This window comes from Triturus cristatus, chromosome 10 (genome assembly GCF_964204655.1).
Source record: "Triturus cristatus chromosome 10, aTriCri1.1, whole genome shotgun sequence".
NCBI lineage: Eukaryota > Metazoa > Chordata > Amphibia > Caudata > Salamandridae > Triturus > Triturus cristatus.
In genome coordinates, this window is record NC_140593.1 from 754,294,303 (window position 1) to 754,310,810 (window position 16,508).

At 47.6% G+C, this 16,508-nt stretch overlaps 1 protein-coding gene across 4 annotated transcripts in view; it reads left to right on the top strand.

Moving 5' to 3' along the window:
• The window catches only part of LOC146789955 (uncharacterized), a 90,871-nt gene that overhangs the window by 19,913 nt on the left and 54,450 nt on the right, over nt 1-16,508 (top strand). The window lies entirely within an intron of this gene.

The following is a 16,508-nucleotide window of genomic DNA, read 5'->3' on the forward strand; positions in this document are numbered from 1 at the left end:
GCGAGCTAAGGTCTTGGTAAATGGGGGTCTATCAGATTGGTTTAACATCTTCCGCGGAACCAGACAGGGATGTCCTTTGTCCCCTTTATTGTTTGATATCTACATAGAGCCTTTTGTCTCTCTTATTAGAGCTGATCAAAAAATTTCACCTTTTAAAATAGCAGATTTAGAGCTTAAAACAGCGTTGTATGCGGACGATCTTCTGCTATATACTTCTAATCATACTGAGGCAATCCCTAGACTATTTGAATTAGCTGAAGAATTTGGACGGCTATCTGGGTATCAAATTAATAAGGGGAAGACTGAAATAATGGTGTGGAATAATTCAACAGGCATCCCGGGGGCCAGAAATAAAATCAGATACCTGGGAATTTATCTTACCCAGAAACTGACTGATATTCCTAAAATCAGTTGGCAGTTAGTCGTTAAGGAGATTTCTAAAACGCTATTAAAATGGGCCAATTTGCCACTGAATTTGTATGGGCGAGTCAATCTGGTTAAAATGACAATCCTCCCTAAAATAACTTTTTTGTTCAATGCTATTCCGCTGGCTTTCCCTATAAAAGATATTACGAGCCTACAAGGGAAAATAGGATCCTTTATATGGGCCTCGAAATCGCCTAGGATTGCATGGAAGAAATTAAGGAGGGGATTAAAGATAGGGGGTTTGGCCCTACCTGATCTGTTGTTATATTGTCACGCCTTCCATCTTAAGAATTTCAGATTATTGGCTAACAAATTGGACTCTTCTTCACAGGGTCGCCTATTTCAGGCCCTATTGTATGACCAGCCTCAGGGTCAGGAATTTTTCCTTTTTAAATTTGGTGATCAAAATTTTTTTAAAAAGGTTCGCCTTAAGATCCTGCAGACAGCATTAAGCAACTGGATATATTTCCGGAGAACGTTGGGGATCCCCTATTATAACATTCATGCCCCAATCTGGGATTCGCCAGGTACTCCGGAATGCCTGCAGGACCAACTATCCCAGCCACTTAGGAAAGCAGGTTGTAGGAGATGGGGTGACCTCTGTCTTGATTCGTGTCTTATGGGCTGGGAGGCTATAGCGGCTTTGACCAACGGGTCTTTAACAAGATTTAAATATTATCAACTTTCTGCCTGGTGGTCAGGGCAGTCGCTGGTGTTTGAAGATGAAAGGGGGATCTTAGATGCTGTCTGTAGAGGCGGAGTTTGGAAACGGGAGGTTTCATTTTGGTATAGGTCACTATTAGGTGTAAAAGAAACTCTGAACCAGGAACTGGGGGGCCTTTGGGGCAATGTTTTAGGTGGCGGTCTGGAGACGGTGCAAAAAATTTGGATGGACTCATTTTCTATCTCACAGAGTTTAATTAAACCAGCAAATCTGAGGAGAAACCACCTGTTTACGGCATATAGGATTTACTGGACTCCGGCAAAGCTATCTAAGATCACGTCCAATAATTATCATTGCCCCAGATGTAAACACCCGGCAGCGGACGATTTACATATGTTTATGGAATGTTCAGAACTCTCGGGTTATTGGGATGCGGTCTGTGGTTTCTTGGAAAAGGTTTTAAAAACCCCTATTACATGTTCTCTTAGTCTGATTTTCTTCGGTTTGCTACCAAATTATAATATTAATAATTATGCCTCACAATTTATATTCTATGTGATAGTTATAGCCAGAAGAGAAATATGTAAAGAATGGAAATCAGAGGCCCCCCCCAAGATTTGCTGATTGTTTAAAAAACATCATTATGGTTAGCAAGTCTGATATGGCCTGTGAGGCCGCAAGCGCCGAGGGGGTGTGGTCGGCCCTGGTTGCTTGGTTGAAAAACTAAGGGTGGTCCTATGATTATGCCAGAGGTTTGTGGTTCAGTCCTCCCGAGTTCCCAGGGTGGCCCAGTTTAGTGAATGAGAATGGGAGTCGGACACGATGACAGCCTACCTCTGGGAGATCTCTTTTCTTTTTCCACACACTGTGTTAAGGGTGGTAAGGACATCGGAGAGTGTGGAAGGTATGAGGATCTTCCACCTAGAGTTTAAAATATCTGGTGGCATGTATGAGGACAAAAAAAAAAAAAAAAAAAAATTGGCGCAGCCATTAATTATCACACGTGCGGCAGCTCTGTGACCCACCCCCTTCCCCCCCAAATTAAGACTGCTCCAGCAAATGGTTTGGTTATAGGGTGGGTGTGAGACCTCACGGGCGTTAGGACACTGCAGCGTTGGGTAGGGACAGTCTAGGGCCACCACTCACTGGGAGCACAATGTGTACGAGAACAGCAGGGGGCCTGCTGGCAGGGTTGAGGTGACATGGCAAAGCAGACAGGCTTTTTTCACAACTAGCGCTTTTTAACAAACGCCGTTTCTAAGCATTATAAATAACATTTTACTATGACACAATGTATAGTATTTAGATTTATCTACCAAGGAGGAAAAGAAAGCTGCGAATGCAATGGGCGTATAGCAACTATATTTACCATCCCACCGGCGCGTGATACTTACTCTATGCACCTTGACTTAATGTCAGTGTTTTATAACCACCAACATTAAGGACAGGGATGGGACAGTGACAGGGAAGTACAGGTGCAAAGCATGGGTCAAGTCGAGTCCGAATACACATAGTTATTATACACTGGAACCGTCCAATTGGAAGGGGTTTGGGGTACCCCGGCAGAGCTGCATCAGAGTCAGGGTGTACTCGCGGAGCAGAGGTGGGATTAGGGGCGAGGACGGGGCTGCGTTGGTAGAGGTGAGTGTGGCTCAAGTCCAAGGTGGCAGGAGGGAATTTGGATCAAGGCTGGACTGCAGTGGCCGAGCCACGCGTGGGTGTGGACTGAACTGCAGGGTTGAGTTGCACTGATGAAGCGGACTGAACCATGGTCGAGGTGCAATGAAAGAGCAGAGTCTGAATCATGACTGAGGTGTGTGATGTTGGGTGGGCTCCAACATGTACGAGACGGGAGGGGTGTTGGCAAGCTCCCCCCCCACGGTTATGGTGGTTGTTGCTGCAGTCACGTGCAGGGGGGACAGAAAATAAGAGGTCGAGACTCGGTGGCCCGCACCCCCTCATGGTCGTTTTTTCTCCTCTACGATGCCGTGTCACGAGTCGAGTTTCGTACCCAGGACACACTGCGTCATCAGACCTGTCGGCGCCTCATCACATTGACCCCTACGCAACAGGGTGCAATGAAAGAGCCGAGTCTGAATTAGCGCAATGCCGGAGCTTGGTCAGGGGCCAGGTGAAGGGCTGCGGTGTGCCCAGAGAGGACTCTATCAGGACTGAGGTAGAAGGGCAGAGCTGAGTGCCTCGGGTTTGAGGTGTAATGGTAGAGCTGAGTCGGGATCAAGCTCGAGGCACACTCGCACTGTGCTTCTCACAAACTGCTGAGGGACTGCTCAAGCACTAAAAAGCGATAAAGCGAGCACACGTCCAGGCCTCATGGGGGGCGGGGGGTAGTTTTATACAGCGCGAACTAGACCTGATAGATCGGGTATCAAAACGCTTTACATGAGCACCAATTTCGTTACACAGGTACACATTCAATTTTCTTAGGCACGGGGAGATTAAGTAATTTGCCCAGAATCGTAGCCAAGACTCGAACCCTGTTCTCCAGCTTCGACGTCAACCGCTCTAGCCGTAAGGCAACATCCTCTCCCCTCATAGTCTCTGAAGTGTTGTGGGGGTCTGGGCCCACGACGCTGAACAAATACACAGTACGCCAGGTAAGGTAGTATCGTTAGCTCAACACTAACTCCGCCTCGGGGTCCCGGGCTTTTTATTAACTTAATCACGTGGTCTCAACCTTGGTCGAGACCACTTCTACACACGTTGAACTGAGGTTTTGTACATTACTAAATCACCCCTATCGCGACAAGAGGCGTGGGCTGTCCCATCGCCTCTCGCGATATTACATTCCTCCTTAACCAGGAGACAACTTAAAACAAACATCAACACAGTCCACATTCCATTCTAGTCCTGACCATTAACTACCGGTCATACCATAACAAAATGAAACAGTCTTACTTGGGGTTGGATTGCAGCAGCTCACCCTGGCTGCGACCCGACATCTGGTCGCCGATTAGCCACTAGTTACAAAGTCTTTGTATCTTTGAGAGAGCTTGGGGCAGGGCTGGAGGTGATACCGGCTTTGACTGCTGCGCATTTGCGAATCTGGAGCCTGGTTAGCTGGATCAGGAATGGAAGTCCCACTCTGCTTTTCCTCCGAATCCCGGGCTGATGGTGGTGAGGACGGCTGGTTGGTGGATTGACCAATAGGGCTTGGCTGTCCATGTCCAGCACTTCTGTTCCTCTGCGTTGCAGGTCATCTTTGGGGCGCCCCATCTTGTTCAGAAGTGTCCACTGGGTCGCTATCTTCTGTGGGAGGGACTTTCTTGAAGAATGACACATTTCGGGTCACTGTCTCAGACCCTCTCAGAGCGGTCACCTTGGTGCCCTTGATGGCAATGACAGTCCATGGGGTTGGTTTGAACGGTGTCCGGAACTTTCCTCCGGGATGCCGATCTTGTACAAGCACTTAGTCACCCAATACGATGGGGCTCTCTAGGGCGCGTCTCCTCTGAGATGCCGCCTCGTTGGTTTTTGTACGCCTTAGGTCTGATAGGTTCGGAGGACTTGCGGCTTTTTCCCATGTGGAATGGTGAGGAATGGTGTCCATGACTGCTCGGCCAAAGCATAGGCGGCTCGGGGACACCCCTGTGGTGCAGTGAGGGGTGAGTCGGTATTCTCGCAGGAACTGATACACGGCCCGTTCTAGGTTGAGCCCTTCTGCCAGCGCAATCTGTATGGTTTTATTTAAAGTCCGCATCAGCCGCTCTACCTCACCATTGGCTTGGGGCCACCTAGGCGTAATTTTTCGGTGCTTTATCCGATGGGATGCGAGGTACTTGTCAGTCTTGAGTTCTCCAAATAGCCCGTGAGTGGCTATCACTTTATCGAGTTTGGGAATGACTTCTGCTGCGGATGTTGAGGAGACTAATTCTACCTCTGGGTATCTGGAGAAGTCATTGATTACCACCAACATGTGTCGTCCTCCAGGGAGACTGCCGAAATCCGCGCTGAACTTAACCCATGGGCTGCTGGGGCCCGTTTCGGTGACCACCGGTGCTGGCCTGCTTCGGAGACTGGTGGCGAGGCATGCGGGACAGTGTTCAATTTGTTGGTCGAGGCCGGGAAACCACACTTTGCTCCGAAGTCGGTTCTTGGACTTGACGATCCCCTGATGTGCTCCATGGGCTAGGAGCGCTGCTTGTCTGGTGAGGCTCGCAGGTAGGACTAACCTCGGACCACGCAGGAGACATCCTTCCGTCGACACCGACAACTTGTGACGGACTTGGTGTAACGATTTGAGCGTGGCTTGAGCTGTGGCTGTATGCCTGATCGACGGGTTTTGGAGATGCTGCCAGTCCCTGGAGCCAACCGCCTTGAAGGCAGTCGTCGTCTTGGGTAGCGGCTATGACTTCTTGCAGTGATATCGGAAGGGGTCGGAACCGTTCAACAACCATCCGGACGTAGTCCTCTGTGGCCGCTGCTTCTTCGGCTTCGGGAGGGGTCACTGGCCGGGCATGCCGCGACAGGAAGTCGGCTGGGTTGCGCGTGCCGGGTCGGTATTCCACTTTCAATTGGAACTCCTGTAGCTGCAGTATCCACTTTTCAATCCGTGGAGGGGGCCGGGATGATGAGCCTAGGAATAGCGCAATGAGCGGCTTGTGGTCCGTGATGACTGTAAACGGGTGACCGTACAGATAGATGTGGAAATGACGGCACCCCCACAGGATTGCGATGGCCTCTCTTTCAATTTGTGAATAGCGCTGTTCAGTGGGTGTTAGAGTTAGGCTCGCATAGGCTACTGGTGCCCAGTCACCGCAATCCTGGCGTTGTGCTAAGACGGCACCTAGACCGGTGGGGCTGACGTCTACGACCAGTTGGGAGTCAAAGTATACGAGGGTTGTGTCTGCGGACAATGCGGCCTTGGTCTGTTGGAATGCTTGCTCCTGTGTTGGGCCCCAGTTCCAGTGGGCGGTGGTCTTTGTGAGCTCTCAAAGGGGGCCTGTCAGGTCCGACAAGTCCTGGATGAACCGGCCACAATATGTGACCATGCCTAGAAAGCTGGGGACTCCCGTCACCGAGGTGGGGGCGGGTGCATCTTGTACATCTTTGACTTTGGCAGGATAAGGCCCAATGCCCCGGTCTGAAAATCGGTACCCAAAAAAGCTTATGTCTCGGCGGAGGAACTCGCACTTCTCCCTGTGGAGCGTGAGGCCGCAATCTCTCAGGCGTGTGAACACTGCGTTGAGGCGGACAATGGGTTCTTCTAGAGAAGGGGCGTGGACCAGGATGTCGTCGCTCACATTGAGCACTCCTAGCCCCTGCAGGACCGTTTTTATGATATTTTGGAATACTTCGGCTGCGCTGGAGATCCCGAAGTTTAGGCGCTTGTAACGCCACAAACCGGCGTGGGTGGAGAATGTCTTGCTTGGACGCGAGTCCGGGTGGAGCGGGACTTGATGATATCCCGATCGAAGGTCCATCTTCGAGAATCACTTGGACCCTGCAAGCTCGCCTATGATGTCATCTACTGTTGGCGTTAGGTGGCGTTCTCGTTTGATGGCGAGATTCGGGATCCGCATGTCGATGCATATGCGGATGGCATCAGGCTGCTTCGGTTTTTTCGCGACCACAATGGGCGACACCCATGGGGTGGGACCACTCACCCGTTCGATGATTCCGGCCGCTTCCAGCATGCGGAGCTCTGATTCCACTTTTGGTCGGAGATGGAAGGCAGTTCTCCTGTGTCTGAGAGCCACCCGTGCGACTGACTTGTCTATGTGTAGGCGAACTGCCGGGCCTTTGAGGCACCCGATCCCGTCGAAGAGGGGTGCAAACTCAGATATCAGCCTGTCCAAATCGTGTGCTTGCACTGCAAACGCAAACAGGATGAGTCGCAGTTCTTGGGCTGTACGACAGCCGAGTAGAAAACCTGAACCTTCTCTGGAAACATAGACTTTGGCTGACCGACAGATATCACTGTGCGAGATTTCCGTCTGGAATACCCCGCACATTCGGAGTGGGGTGTGGGTCCCAAACGCGTACACTTGAACGTTGGTGTTGCGGAGCGCCGGCGGGTTGGGCAGCAGCCTGTATGTGCAGAGGGCCATGAGATTGATTGTGGCGCCAGTGTCAATGAGCATTGTTACCGGATGCCCTTGCATTTGAACGGTGCACATGGGTGCAGCTTGCGGTGGCGCTGAGAGGGAATGTAGCATGTGCACCACGTCCATGTCTCCGCTTGAGGAATCACCAGGTGCTGGCTCCAGCGCGCGCACTGGTCGCGAAGGACCTTGCGATCGCCTTGATGGTCTTGAGCGACAGACTTTGGAGAAGTGATTGACTTTTCCGCAGGCACTGCACGTCTTCCCTTGGGCTGGGCTGGGCACGCGCCTTCGTGTGGGAGCGGGTCCACGCACCATCCACAGAGGCGGAGTTTAGGATTATGTCCCAATCCTTGGGCTGAGGGTCTTCTGGGCTTCTGCCGTGGGCCTCGCGGATTGGTTTGGACAGCACAGACTGGTTCCTCTTTGTTGGACGCCGGAGCTTTTAGCTCCATATGGGCTGCCCTGGCCTTGGACAATTCTTTGGAGCGTCCCAGGGTCAGTATGTCCTTCATCGCCATGTTGTGCTCTTCCAGGACGCGTTCACGCAGTTTTGAGGAAGCGCACCCTTGTATGAATTGTGCTTGTACCTCATCGTCTTCATCAGGCAGGGTGCACGTGCTCGCAAGTTCCTTGAGCCGAGCGTAGAATACGTCGACAGATTCTTCCGGGAGCTGTTTTGCTTGGCGGAGGAGGAAGCGTTCGTAGTCTGGGTTCGCATATGGCTCGAAATGCGCGGTGATGGCATCCCGCAACGTGGCGTAGGTTTTCGGGGGTCCTGCTTCATGTACAGTCTTCGCTATTTTGTGGATTTCTGCGAAGCCCAGATGAAGGAGCATGGACCGCTGTCGTCGCTCTTTAATCTCAGCAGCTTCAAAGAATGTCTCTAGCCGTTCCACCCATTCCTTCCATCGCGCAGCCTGGGAAGGCGGCGGACCAGTTAAGGAAAAGGGCTCCAGTGGCGGGACGGTGGTCATGGTGGCACTGTAGTGGATAAACTCAGGGGCGTCTGTGCGGCACCAGAGCGAAGACGGCAGTATGAAGCAAATGTTGAAGTCCAGGCGGCGGTGTCTTCACTGGTGGCTGACCAGCAGGAGATGGTGTCTGGGGCCACTCCGGGGCGTGCACACTACAGGTGGTACGGACTGACCTCCAGCCAAGGGTCGTGTCCCAGAGGCAGGCAGCAGCTCCAGCGCCAGCTGGGGGGAAGGATCCACTGGTGAAGTGGCGTGAAGCTGTGAGACACGGTAGGGCTGAGGAAGTCCTGGAGTTGAGCTTCCAGGATGTGCTTGGCAGCAGCACCTGAGGGAGCTGGTGGAGCTTGGTGGCCTGATGACCTGCAGGCACTGTGCAGTATGGGCGCTTGCAGCGCGCGACCTCTAGGAGGGGTGAAACACGCTCTGGTGAATGCTTCAGCGGGTGCAGTGGCGGTGATCTGCCAGAGGGGGCAGCAGAGCGCACGCGAAGGCTCACCGGGCTGATGACGGCGGTTTGCGGGGCATCGGCATACACAGGCACACTTCCTCGGCACGTTCTGGCCGCCACGATGCTTCGTTAATCAGCGGGAAGCCTCCGGCAATGCTCACTATGAGCGAGGCACACCCGTGGGAGGGGCCGCTCGGCTACCGGCAGAAGCGAGGTGACGGTAGGCGCTTGGCACGGTGGGATTGAGGTCGGGCAGCTGCAGCTGGCACCACCTCGTCGCCAGTGTAGTGTCGTGGGGGTCTGGGCCCACGACGCTGAACAAATACACAGTACGCCAGGTAAGGTAGTATCGTTAGCTCAACACTAACTCCGCCTCGGGGTCCCGGGCTTTTTATTAACTTAATCACGTGGTCTCAACCTTGGTCGAGACCACTTCTACACACATTGAACTGGGGTTTTGTACATTACTAAATCACCCCTATCGCGACGAGAGGCGTGGGCTGTCCCATCGCCTCTCGCGATATTACAGTCTCCTCTACCCGTCAGTCAAAAAATATAGTGTTCACCTCATGCTTATATATTATCAAAGCTGACAATATGCCCGAGTGTTACATTTCCGATTCTCCACATTCACGTGGTTACGCCGGATTTTTTTGTATCCAACCAGAAATTATAGAGAGGCTTGCGATATTATCTGGGGGCCATGGATTACACCCGCATTTTATATACGGCAGGGCCAGTGTGCAACCTGCAGGTCGTTTGTTGGCATCTCACTGCGATAGCAGAGCGGGGGAATGCGCTCACTGCTGACATTTACACGTAACCTGCAGTTCTCGAGCTTTTATAGTTTAGTCAAATAGCTAAGTGAGTCAACGCACCTGCTTTAAAGGTACCAATATTGCATCCCGAGGCACCCAGCTTTTATTTTCCATGTAGCATTAATGTCCTGAGATTTATTATCCTGAGATTAGCACGTGCCTCACCTTCATGGGGTTACATCCAGTAGCAACCTGATGCCCGCACTACTACTTTAACTACATTAGTCCGTTTCTAGACGGAAATGTTAGAAAAATCATATCTAGAACAACCAATAGGCGTTCTGACAAGGGAGTAGCCAGAAAATGTAAATAGCCCCCACTTTGAACTAAAGCTCTGATGCCACCAAGCAAGCAAAGCCAACGAGCTGAACCCACCCTATAATCCTTGTCTCTTCGGTCTATGCATCTATCTATTAATTCTTTCACCCTTCCATGCGCCTACTGATATCCACTATTTCACCCGTACATTCTGCCATCCATTCATTCAGTCTGTCCCCATTACATCCATCCATTTACCCAATCTGCCATCTATCCATCCACTCTGCTATCCATCCATCCAGCCATTCATCCATGTTGCCCTCCATCCATCCATCCACTCTGCAATCCATCTATGTAGACACTCTGAAATCCATCCGTCCACTCTGCCATCCATCCATCCACCCACTCTGGCATCCATCCAGCCACTGCCATTCATCCATCAATCCATCAACTCTCCCATCCATCAATCCTCTCTGCCATCCATCCATCAATCTACCCACTCTGCTGTTCATAGATCAATCCACTCTACCATCCATTAAAGTCATCTACTCTACCATCCACCCACTTTGACATTCATTGATTAATTCACCCACTCTGTTATCCATTTATTCATCCACTATGCCATCCTTCTATCTAATTTGCATCTATCCATTCACTCTGCCATCCATTCTTCCTTCATCCATTTCAACACCCATCCAATCTGCCATTTATCCATCAATCCATTCAGTATGCTGTACAACCATTCATTCATCCACTCTGCCATTCATCAATCCAGTCTGCCATGCACTTGTCCATCCATCCTTCATCCATTCACCCTGCAATAACCCATCCATCAATCCATCCACTCTGCCATTCCTCCATCATTCCATCCATTCATTTACTTAGACAAACATCCATTCACCTATCCATCCATGCATCAGTCAATCCATTTACTCTGCCACCCTTTCACTTGTCTATCCACTGATCCATTCACTCATTCATCCATCCCTTTGCCATCCTTTCACCTATCCATCTAGCTATCATTCATTCTTTCACCCACTTTTTTATCCACATGCTCATTCATCCATACTTCCTTCTCTTCCCCCTTCCTTCAAATATTCATTCTTTCCTCCCCAGTTATATTCAACCAGGCTTTGTTTATCCTTACTCCTGCTGTTCTTCTAGTGACTCTGTAGTTCAGCATTAATAATGAGCTCTTGTCTGCCGAGCTACAGACAGAAGAGGTCCATAACAAACTTCAGCCGACTGTAACTGCTAAAACGGGGGTTCACTACATCTCTGCATGGTGACGCCATGCTAATGGTAGATTGAGCGCTACACAGGTGCTAATTATTCAGCTGTTTCAATGCATGAAAAGTAAGGGAACTGTGATCCTGAGTGCAGTAGGGGCGTTGTCAGTAAGTGTGATAGGTGTCAAGAGATGTGGCTAAAAGGAACAGAATATTCTTTAATTGTTTTGCTGACCTTTCACTTAGGTAACTGTGTTGCAAGGGCATTGTGAACCATGGGTTTGTATAAAAGGGAACAAGCATTGGCATAGCCAATAGGTCTCACCTTTGGGACCTTATAAATGTTTAATTATCCAGCACAATATCCTTGGTGCAACAACATCAACTGTTGCATGGCTAAACACTTATAAGGTACCAAAGGCGAGACCTATTGGCTATGCCAATGCATGTTTGAGTAGGCAGTGGACCATGGGACCAGTGCTTGCTCTTGGAAAATATTTTTCCATTCTCAAAGGGGGAGGGATCCCATTTGGACCCTTGCCATTTGTGAATGGGTTACCACCATTTTCAAGGAGTCTGTAAAATATTAATGTTTTGCGACTGGAATTTGGTCGCAAAACACTCATACATCCTAGTCAGATTTGGAAGGGACAGCTAAAACATTCCCCTTCTAAATACAGAAGCGCAAACGCAAATTGCAATTGAGTATTGTGTTACACAATCACAATTTGCGTTTTGAACATATATGAAGCATTTTGCGGTTGAAAATGCCCCAATCGGGCTGTTTCCAACCTCAAAAATGCTTCGGACATATGCCTTGGGTTCAAACCACTAAGCATTAAAAAAAACATGCTAACATGTCTCCTTCCAAATTGCTTAGAAATTAACCAATGCAATAATAGTAAGTAAGCCAATCTGTAGTAAAAGATGGCTCTTTGGTCATCCCTCTTGCACATTGTCATCAGGATCATCAATTTCATCACCTGAACAACATCTAATCGCCCAGAACATTACATCCTTTCATTCGCTGAAACTAAAGTGGTTGTTTGACTGACCAGAAAAGGCCTCGGTACAATATGCTCAACCCTGATATTTAAAGCTTTTCACAACCTCGTTCTCCCTTTACCAAATTAGTAATATTGAGCTTGGCTAGAATTAAAGCCAGGTCTATAAACTTGATGGAGGCTTTCTCAAGTTTAGGCTATGAGAAGAGGCCCAGCAGGATGCTTTGGATGAATTTGTCATGGTGCGGCCCGTTGTTTTAGCTAATAACTTGGTAGCGCTAATACAGTGTGAAGAGAGAGAAGGGCAGGACCAGAGCATATGCAATGAATCAGTGCCAGACTATCTACATCAAGGCCATTCAGAGTCTACTCCTGCGCATATTTTATTAATACGATTAGACGCGAGATAGGCCCAATTCAAGATATTAAATTGAATACACTGAAAGTGGGCGGTACTTGACACATTGTAAGGATAGTCCAACACTTCACACCATTCAGTGTCAAGAAGTGGCTTGGCCAGGTCCAATTTTCATGTACGTCGATTAATCCAAATGCTGCAAAAAAGCTGTGTACAGCCACTTAATCAATTTACCGCCAGTTCCCATGGTATAAAGCATCTGATATACCTCGTGAGTAGTCGGTGCGCGTAAAAGAGTTTGAAATAAATCATACAGGACTTTCTTAATATATTCATAAGACCCATGGAAAGACCATAATGAGTCATAAGCACCAGACAATCCAATGGTGACAAAAAGATCACCTAGTGTTGACAAACCTGAGGCAGTCCAAGACTGAAGCTGCGCAGATTGTTTCCATCCTGATGGAAAAGGAAGGCCCAGCAAAGGGACAGCTGGAGCATAAGGCAATGCTGCCTCGCTAGTCACTCTTGTTTGATTAAGACAGGATAAAGCCTCCCAAAACAGCCTATGGGAAAGTTACAGGTAGCATTTAGAAGGAAACAATGAATAATATAATACGCCATCCCTAAAATTAGTGACTCCAAGTCCTGTTTCAAGAATGGAACAGCCCGCTAACCAGCAAGCTACCCGTTATAGCTGGGATCCAAATAATACAGCTCAAAATCCAGGAGAGCAAAGCCGCCTACTCCAACAGATATTTTTAAAGTCGACAAAGGTATGCAACATCTTCCTGCACCCCAAATCAATTCAGTAAGTAATTTGTCACAGTCTCTAAAGAACAAATGAAGACTATGCAAAGGAACATTTGCAAAACAATATAATAAACAAGGTAGTGCCACCATCTTTACCATTGCTACAAGACCCATGAGGAAAAGGGGACAAGAAGACCAAAGGGTAAAGTGGCTGCGGAGGGCCTAAACTGCTCTACCCAAGTTTCATTCCTGTAAATCTGTGGGGTAATGGTATATAATAATACCCAGACATTGAAATATGACTGCTTCACCTCTCAATATGGAGTCATGCTGCATTTGAAGGGGCAACTCATATCCTGGGAGTAAGAGGAAGATACATGATTTGCACCAATTTACTTTGAGGCTAGAGACTAGCGACATCCAGGCACCCATTTCCTGTTTAAATCTCTAAAGCTACTTTGTCCTCTTAACTTAAATGCTCTCATAACCAACACCATGGCGCCTCCCTCACTGAGTTCAAAGTCAGTGTCCAAATCCACTTACTTAATTTGGAAAAAAACAAGCCCATGCAGACTCAGTCTACCCTCCTTTACCTGCCTCAAATACATCTCCACTCGGAAAATGGTAAATAGGTACATACTGTGGATAAGGGATGCCTGATTCTTTGTTTAATTCATCTACCTTTCTCTCCAGTCAAAGCTTCTCATGTCATCAGCTTCTTCTGCATAAACACTGACAAACTTCTTATGATCTCATCTGCTTCTTGCTGCTAAGTTAGAAGAGTTACTAATTCTGCAATAAATATAAATAAGGACTGTGAACGAATGCATTTGTTTACTCCTTTATCATCGATACCCCACATAAAAATGTCTTCATTTGAAGCATTAGCCAAGCCTCTGGTTTTCGAGTAATTGGGCAGCTATTGGTTGATGGTCAGTAACTGTTTGCCACAAAAGTCTCAGAGCCTTGAGTACTCTTGCACTTCTGATTGGATGCAATATGTTATTGTTTGGACCTTGATTAAGAGTTTGCTCAGGAGATCATAGGTGTTTTTAGTCCAGAGTGCCTGCAGTTCAACAGAAAACACTGCCACTGTTCAAGCAGAGTCTTCTCTTGCAAAAGTTATAGATCTTTTTTTAACAACAAAAAAAATAGAAAAATTCAAGCAAGCATAAACAAATCCAGTACGTCTGGCATTGTCCGCCAGCCATTTGGCTTTATCAGCGATTGTTTTGTTGTGCTTTTTGTAAAACTTAATTGTTGGGGAAGCTACTGTGCCCTAATCAGTTTTTTAAAAAATAGGCTGAAATCAAAATAATGTTTTGGGTCCCAGAAAGAACACACTGCGATAGTACTTCCTGGCACTGAAATTAACTACTTTGTATGTGTGTATGTGTGTATATGTATATTCTTACCGTGTGAAATAGTAGAATGCACACAGTGAAGTTAGCCAGTGGGTTAACCCATTTCCATCTGATGTCTGCTCTAGTGGATGGAACAAAAATGTGAATGACACAACAACAGACCAATGGACGACGAGGGCTGACTGAAAGCCCCTATGAGTAACTATATTATACATATACTTTTAGTAAAATTGAAATGTCTTGGCTAAGGCCAGACTTACAAAGAGGGTCATAGCAGCTTCTGCTGAGAAATCCCTTAAACACACATGCCCCAGAAATATTCATAGTGTTTATGTTCTAAGGTGCTACAATCTTATTATATGGATTGATATTTTCTACCACTAGGCTGTGAACATTCTGAAGAACTTTGATTATGTTTGGCTCTATCATGTGTTGTAAGAAGTCTATGGTTCCACACAATGTATAATGAAAACGAGGTGCCACACACTGGCTAAATAAATGATCTCTTTGGTGGTGGTATTTTGTTACTTTCTTGTAGCCCTAAGTTCAGGTATATCCATTCAGTGCAGCACCTGCTGTCCCAGAACCACCAAAAATAAGTTACTTACTTTGGTAACTCTATCTATCTAGATTAATCACTGATTTGGGAAATTCTCCTAGCAATAGCTCCTGTGTGTAGACCACCCTGTGGCTCTTGCAAACTCTTACTGCCCTGAAAGTTAAGGAGTGGGGTTACATATAGGGTGCATCCCAGGGTGCTGACATCAGTTACATCCTCTTTGTCCTTCCTTGCCCTCAGGCACAGATCATTGTAGGTGACAGTGTGCCTAAATCTAAGTTGAGACCTTGTAACACTGTGCAGCTGTCCACTCCACAAAACAGGGATGAGAAAGGCGACTAAGAAATCTTGTGGTTAGAGTATCCATCAGAAAGAGTTACAGAAGACAATTAAATGGTTCTTCATATGGATACTTTTCAACACACATTCCTCACCTGTAGAATAGACATCATAGCAGTGGCTTTTCCCTTGCGAGTTCCAGTTCACACTCCGAGTCTTCAGGTAGGTCGAAAACACGCTATAAGCACAAGAAACCCTTCACACAGACACAACCCAATCCTGCCACTTAAAACAAGGCTAGAATTCCTCAACTGCAGTGCCTTCCAAATCAGATTTGGTTCTACAGTTGGTCCTGGTGCTCCATAAATTTGCTGCTATCATTAACCCGGTACAGTGAGAAAATGGTCCCAGTACGCATTTATTCAAACAAGAAACAAAATAGTTAAGCAAATTATGAAAACGTAAACAGAAAAACAAAAAACAATGGATGATGGTCCACTGTTATTTAATCACAATGAACCCGCAGATTCATTATTCATACAGATTGTATCACTTGTTCTAATAGCATTAGTGCCCCAAAAGGGTGAAGGTGGAAGTGATGGGGAAAGAGGGAGAGTGCTGGGGATTTAGAGAGCAAATGGATAGGTAATATATAGTGCAGGTCTCGTGATCCTCATCAAACTGAATCGATACACAGCTTCTCTGTGAGCCTCAGTAAATGCAACAAATGTCATGAGTTCACATAACCATGCTTTAAAGCCTCCCTAAACATGTTGTGCTGAAGCGCAAGCTGGCCAGTTTGAAAGCTGTCGACGTTTCGACCCCATGGTGTCGTAGGTAGCTGAGAAACCTTAATGGGGGTCTTCCTCAGGACAAAGGGGTTATGAGGAGGAGGGGGGCATCTAAGACCTAAAACAAAAAGAGACTTAATGGTCTGAACACAGAAAAATTCATTTCAAGGACTAAGCAAAAAAGGAAAAAGAATTACCGTGAAAGAGACTCACGGCGGGGTAAACATGGTCACATGGGCGCGTGGGCTCCACAGTGGAAAGAACGGAATGACATACAAATGACCTAAAGCAGAAAGAGTTAAAAAACATCAAAAGTGGTGGCGGGCTGTGCAGCCTCGAATGTAGTGCCAGAATAATGGCTGAATAGTCAAGCATGAGCTTAAACTTACAAAGGGGGAGTAACTCGCTTGTCCCTTCAAGGAAAACTCCAGTAAAAGGCCACCGTAGATGGCCTACCTAAACGTTTCAATCTAAGAATTAAAAACAAAACCCATCATTAACCCAGCAGCAAACTGTGA